We start from the raw sequence: 6,929 nt of genomic DNA, 5'->3' as shown, positions 1-6,929 counted from the left end.
GCAGCAGCTTCAGTTCATCGTTCTCTGTCCTGGCCTCCAGCAGCCCGACGGGTCTGCAGAGCACCAGACTGGTAAAGGAGAGTAAGAACACGGCTTCGGCCTCTCTTTCCTTCACAACACACACTCAAATCTCTCAAGCTAATTCCTAAATCGGCATGTTTACAACTGGCTAACATGTCATTTAGTAATAAACAACACTTCTAAATACTGTATACCGTCTTTGTTTCGGAAGAAGAAGCAGCATCAGTCAAACTCCAGTCTGAGTATACTGCATGTCTGTGGAGCAGCTCACAGTTTATCTAAGCAGGCGTGGGTGTATTCTACATGCGTCTGAGCTTGGACAAGTGTTGGGGGGATTGTATGTTTTTAGAAGAGCTGGCGGGTTTAGTCTCAGCATCTTGACTCGGCCCAGGCGTCTGTTCATCATGACAGAGACTGTTAGTCTTTGCTAATCTCCTGTGTTCATCTTCCCAGTGTGTGGAGGCCAGGCCTCTCAGTGCCATCGGAGCAAATGATTTCTCCGGGGTCAGACGCACAGATCCCACATAGTTCCTCTTGCTGTCCTTTTTCAACACGTCCTCGAGGACTCGGCCATGATCAAAAGCCCACTTCTGCAAAGGCCTGGATGTGCAGCAGGCTCGTACTGCCTTTGTGATTTGGGCTGGAAGAGCTGTTTGATCTAAGACAGCGAAAGTTGTGTGTTTCCACGCAGGCCTTCACTGTTTCCTTTAGCCGTAATGAGTGACAAGATGGAGGTCGCCCAGCGTGGCCCTCTCGAGCCACTTCATTAGCTGCCTCGCAGTGTTTGGCTTTACTCTGATTTACGACTTTTCCGCTCGACATCTTTCAGTTTGTAATTTGTCTCCAGAACAGCAGGTCATCGTAGGATGTACCATGGCACACAGACTTCACGTAGAGCTCCTATATGTTAGATTTATTCCAAATCAAGCTGTAATGTATGCTGGGGAAGAGTGCGTGCAAATAGGCACTTACAATGTAGGGTTCAGAACCAAACCCAGCTAGCCAACTCAAGAAAAAGTTATAATATTTCTTGCCAAATGTTGTTGTTTTTTACTCCAGAGCACTTTTAGAAATATGTATGTTTCACTTTTTCCACTTTTCAACTCTTTATAAACAATGAATTGGGGTTGAAGTCTGAATTGGAAAGCCACAGTGTGTTCAGGGCGAGAACTACATTTAGTACAAAATGGAGGTACTTTACTTGAGGATTTCTATTTCATGCAACTTCATACGACATATTGTACCTTTTTACCTCTAAATTTGCCTGACAGCTCTAGGTACGGCTTACTTTCCATAATATAATCGTTCCGTCCCCTTCCTGCATTGTGTTTAGAAGATTATAGTAAGTAAAATATCTGAATACCTATTTTACCACTGAGTGTGTTTAGGATCACGTGAATCATCTTCCTCATCACTTTTGGCTGGATGACACTGGTGCTTTGCTTTGGTCAGTGTGGCGTGTGAAAACCACCCTCCCCACAATAGGGAAAACATCCCCCTCCGGGATGCTCCCACCACCAGGTTTGACTGCAGGTTTCATGCACAATTGCATCAACCAGTTTCATGCAATGTTGCATCACGCTGCTGTGTCTCTCATAACAAGTCTGCACTGCTGCAGACCGTTTACAGATGCAAACAAGACTGTGTGCAATCTATCTTTTGGAAAGGCTCCTATTATTATTTCATTTAATAATAAACCGATTTAGTAAATGCCCCTCCCCAAATCGTTTAATTTCACACGATACATATATTTTCTATTTCTAACTTGAGTACATGGATTATTGTCAAGTGTTTCCATCACCTCATGAGAATAAATACAATTCGTAATGAATTCATATTACCTGTTGGCCTAATTGCACTCAGATGGGATGATCATAACTTGTGTTTTATCTGCGCTATAGGCTACATGTTGTGACGATGAAATTCACCATAGAGTATTCGATGACGCAATGGTGATCATTGTAAAGTGAGTAAGTGTGCCACCTAGTGGTGGTTTGCGTTGGAAGCAGCGCTGGTGGAGGGTGCTGGACAAACTGGGTAGTAAGTGTTGCCAGTTGAGAGAGGACTGGCAGACAATACGTTGAAAACAGGCTTTACATCTCTGAGATGTGGATCATCCAAACCACACGTACATGGGGAAGCATTACGCAATAGGTCCACTGTCGGTGTCTCTGTCGCAGTGTCCATCCACTGGTGTCAGTAAATGTATGGCGATAACATTATTCACATCAGGTCAGCGAGAAGGAAGAAATAACTTCTCTTCTCTGTCTCAGTGTCCAGAAGGGGGCGATAGGCCTGCATGCTGTGTTACTGTGTTCAGAACTATCCACAGAGGAGGACTCACGAGACACACACACGCACGCACACACACGCGCACGCACACACACACAACACTCACCACGCACACACACACAAGCACGCTCACACCTACACACACACACACTTGACTTGCCTCCTTTTGCCTGCACCACCATGACAATTTACAGATGATTTGTACAATAGCAGACCAAAGAAGACACACTATGTGCATCGTATTTTGTGGTAAACTGAACGGTTCGTGACATTGTTTCCCTCTTTAATTCTGTACAGTCAGACATACATTGTGGATTAACAGCTCCTTTGATCCATGTGATTGGCCTGTACTCTATTATAAGTGCATTTTATAGGTCTGTTTATTAGGTGTTTTAATGGCTCTTTTGCACCGACAATTGGAGTTAACTCAGACAATCTGTGCTTTCCCCTTTGGCACATCTCACTTTAAATGCTTCATACAGTCAAACATTTGTATTCTCCACCTGTATGCGTGCGTGTGTGTGGTACAGTACTGGTGTGTGGGAGAGTTGCGGTGTGATTTTTCTCCTTCCTCCCCCCCGCCTGTCCTTAAGGAGAATGCTGGCCTGTGATTGGCCCTTACCAGTGTGACGGCTGCCAATGGGCCGCCTGTGGGGAGAAGCCTGCACAACAATCCACACTCATGGCCTCCATACGAGTCTCTGGGCTGTTTCCCAGCACCTCACACGAAAATACTGCGCAGGGCTGGCTTTTCATTCACAAATTGAGCGCTCCAGTCAGCTTAATTTACTCTTATTAAAAATGAAAGGCATTGCCACAAAATCTATTGTTATTTGAGTCCAAAAACTTAATTTCGTCATTTACATTTACATATTTTAATCATCAGTTGGAAAATAATACATATATTTTATTGAAGTAAAAGGAGCACTACCTTAAAGTAAAACTATTATTGAGTCAATAGTTCTGGAGGTTTGGCCCTGCACAGTGTGGTATTGTTATACGTTCTATTATTGGTGTATTATTGATGATGGGTATGCAGCACTTTGATGTTGTGGATGGTCAAGCTGCTGCACACTATGTTGTATTAAAAAATATGGACTCATATTTTCCGGGCAATCATTTTCTTTTTCTAAAATTTGAACGCGTTGAATAACTACAGCAATCACATATTAAAGGAAGCTTTTATTTTATTTATTTTTGATTTTTCAGGAGACAGTTGACCTCCTCCAGTCTGAAAACCAAAACAGGACTTTTCTGCGGCTGCCCATGCCAACAGTGACACATTTAGCTCATCAGGTGAACAGGTATATGTTTATTCGGGGATCCTGACGGGCTGCACTGCTGCTCATCTGCAATCAAGCCACCTCCAATTCTCTGCTGCATGAAAGTAAATAAACTCTTAATGTCCATTATGACTGCATGATCCAGATACAATCCCAGCTCCAGCAGGGAACGTGGAGAGGTGAGTGGATCAGAATGAAGCAATAATGTACGAGAGGCCGTGGTTCAGATGTCAAACTAAAACTTACCCCGATCCCATCTGTCAATTGGCGAAGGTGGGGTTCACCCTGCACAGGTCGCCAGTCTATCACAGGGAAAATAAAGAGACAAACAACCATTCATGGGCCAATTTAGAGTCCAATTAACCTGAGCTGCATGTCTTTGGACTGTTGGAGGACCCAAAGAGAACCCAAAGAACCCGGAGGGAACCCACGATGACACGGGGAGAACATGCAAACTCCACACAGAAGGACCGCCTAGACCGGGATCCGAACCCAAGCCCCTCTTGCTGTGAGTCACTCCCCCGCTGTGCAGCCCATCATACCATAAGGTTTCATAAGAACTGTTGTATGAGGATACGTTTCTCTGAAACGCTGTCTACAAACTCACACTGCCTCCCCTCCATCACCGTATAGCTTTCCAATGAGGCCTTGGTGCTCTTAGACACTTTATGAAACTAATTCACAACAAGGAGTGTCTCTTTGTGGAGCTACACTCTTTTAGTTGATAAGTGCAACAATCAGCTTTTCTTTAGTCTCAGTCAACTAAGATTTATTCAATTTGTTGTTTTTTTCAACGCTTTTTAAAAACTAAATGATTTATTTATGGGTGAATTATAAACACGCCTGTGGTAAGCACAAGAAGTAAGGTGGTGCTTTTGTGTCGTTTTACAGAACTGCTGTAGAATCTACAGCGATCATTGACAACATTGTATAGTCAAGTAACAACTTGTTTGGACAATGACAGCCTTCTTCGGTGATTGGTTATGGAGCGGTTACAGTAATCCTCAGCTGAAGCCGATAGGTATAGGACAAGACGTATCCCATGATACATTAGCTCAAATCTTCATGGCATTTTTTTTTATCAGATTGCAATTTAGGGGCATACTGCCAACTGCAGTCTGTAGAAGAGGAGCTAGTTTAATCTAGTCTTGATACATGTAATAAGAAAAAAAAGATAAATATTAATGAATCTAAATTAAGAAATCTATAGCATCTCTTTAAGTTTCCTCCACTTTGTGCTATAGGATCCCTTCCAAATCCCATTCTCGTCAGGCCTCGTTCACACTCAAAACGTACCCTTTCTTCATAAATTTGACACATTGGTTAATTGTGTTTTCAATAGTTAAAACTATATTACATTGAACACATATTTTCTAATTTTTACTTTACTTTCACAGGAAAAAATATAAATGTTTGAGTGTAGAATCTATATTTTTTTGTGTGAGATCACCACGGCCCTGGAGAAGGCATTTAAAAAGTCTAAATTATTTTCACAATATGTTAAGTGTGATTTGAATAAATAAATAAATAAATAATAAATATTGGAGATTTCCATTTTTGTTTTTCATTTATATTTCTGGTGATATTCCTTTATTCATGTGACAGCACAGATGTGTACATAGCCCATGAAGTGTGCCATATATTTACATACCGTATCATAAATAACATGAAAAGGCACCATTATTACAAAGGGAGACCAGGACCAAAAATAGGAAACAATGTATTCGATCTATGTATAAGGGTTAGGATTAGTTACTAAATGTTACTAAAACTAAAAAAAATCAAAAAAATCTGTGAAGTCTATAAAAGTGGTAACAGCATATATTATAGTGAGGTGTTTATAAGAGGAGAGATATGTGCTACCTTGGGTATAATTTAGTTTTAAAATAAATAAATAAAACTATAAATATAATGTGATTTTTTTGCATATACTTTGTTAAGAATGAACATTAATAAATACCTCACTTTACAAATGTGTTTGCACAAAGCTGTCTGTTTAATGTCCGTCTCTAAAAATGTATAAAGTATATGAGGTCTGAAATAAATACATATTTTGATCATCAAATTGCTTTGAGGTGGAGGGAATGGAGGGAAGATATCAGAGCACTAATTTGATCAGCAGGTTAAAAAAAATGGAGATCAAATAAAATAGCATGGGAATATTTGTGTCCTGTAATTTGGGGCATTCTGACTAATGTGAGCTACCAGACTCTGAACTGTTTCCTGTAGTCCTGTAGATAAGAGGGGCAGATGACAGATTTCACTTTCACACACGAGAGGAAGGTGCTGCTGGTCTGTGTGGAGACGAACACAGAACAACAGTTGTTGTTGTTGTTGTTGTTGTTGTTTAAGCTCCTGTTGTCATCAATAATAACTGATCATTTCAGAAAGTTGTGAATAATCTTGGCCTTTTTACCCCACGCCGTCACCAGTCATTAGTTATGATCCACGGGGTCTCCACAGGAGCCAATTGATCACTCATTGACTGATTGATTGAGACAAATACTTTTTTCTCTCAGAGTGCGAGGTCGAGTCGCGCTCTCTGTTAATTGAAGATAACAGAGTGGCAACAATGGTCCCCGTAATAGAATGAGAGTTTTGTGATTATCGCTGCAGAAAGAAAAGAAAAAGCAGAAGCAGGGGAGGAGGAGGAGGAGGAGGAGCAGGAGGAGGAGGGGAGGAGGGGCTCTCTAATTAGGAAGCGGGGCGGTGTGGAAGCTGTGGCCGGCAGGCAGGCGACAGGCGCCGGGTCCCGGACAAAAGGCTGTCTGCTGCCCTAAACTCCCCCTGCTTAACCCTTTAAACCGAGACACACATACGCAGTCACACGCACAGCACTGCTGCATCACACACAGCTCTCTCTCTCTCTCTGTATACACACACACACACACACACACACACACACACACACACACACACACACACGATGGTTCACAATTTGACTAACACAACATACGAACATATTTTTTTCGGAAGAAAATGACAACAATCTCGTGATATTAGTTCAAACACATGACATTGTTGCATATTTATCCTGTTAAAACGCTACAATATTACATGCATTTCCAGAGTTTGCAGGCCCCCGATGTTCCCGGATGAGGCAGGGAACGGTTAACGGCTCCAGAGGATGTGTGAGCAGCAGAGAAAGCTCTTCCTATAAATACTTACATTACTCGACTCTTTCTAAAAATACAGACAGCACACAATACTAAAGGAAATGCTGATTGAGGTGATGACGACCTCTAAATAGATTTGAACAGGGGCCTTCAGGGGACATATCATAAATACGAAATGCTGCTACTGCTAACCAACTATTGCAATTATTTAATAGTA

The sequence above is a fragment of the Pseudoliparis swirei genome, chromosome 20 (assembly GCF_029220125.1).
Source record: "Pseudoliparis swirei isolate HS2019 ecotype Mariana Trench chromosome 20, NWPU_hadal_v1, whole genome shotgun sequence".
Taxonomy (NCBI): domain Eukaryota; kingdom Metazoa; phylum Chordata; class Actinopteri; order Perciformes; family Liparidae; genus Pseudoliparis; species Pseudoliparis swirei.
This window is presented reverse-complemented; position numbering follows the sequence as displayed.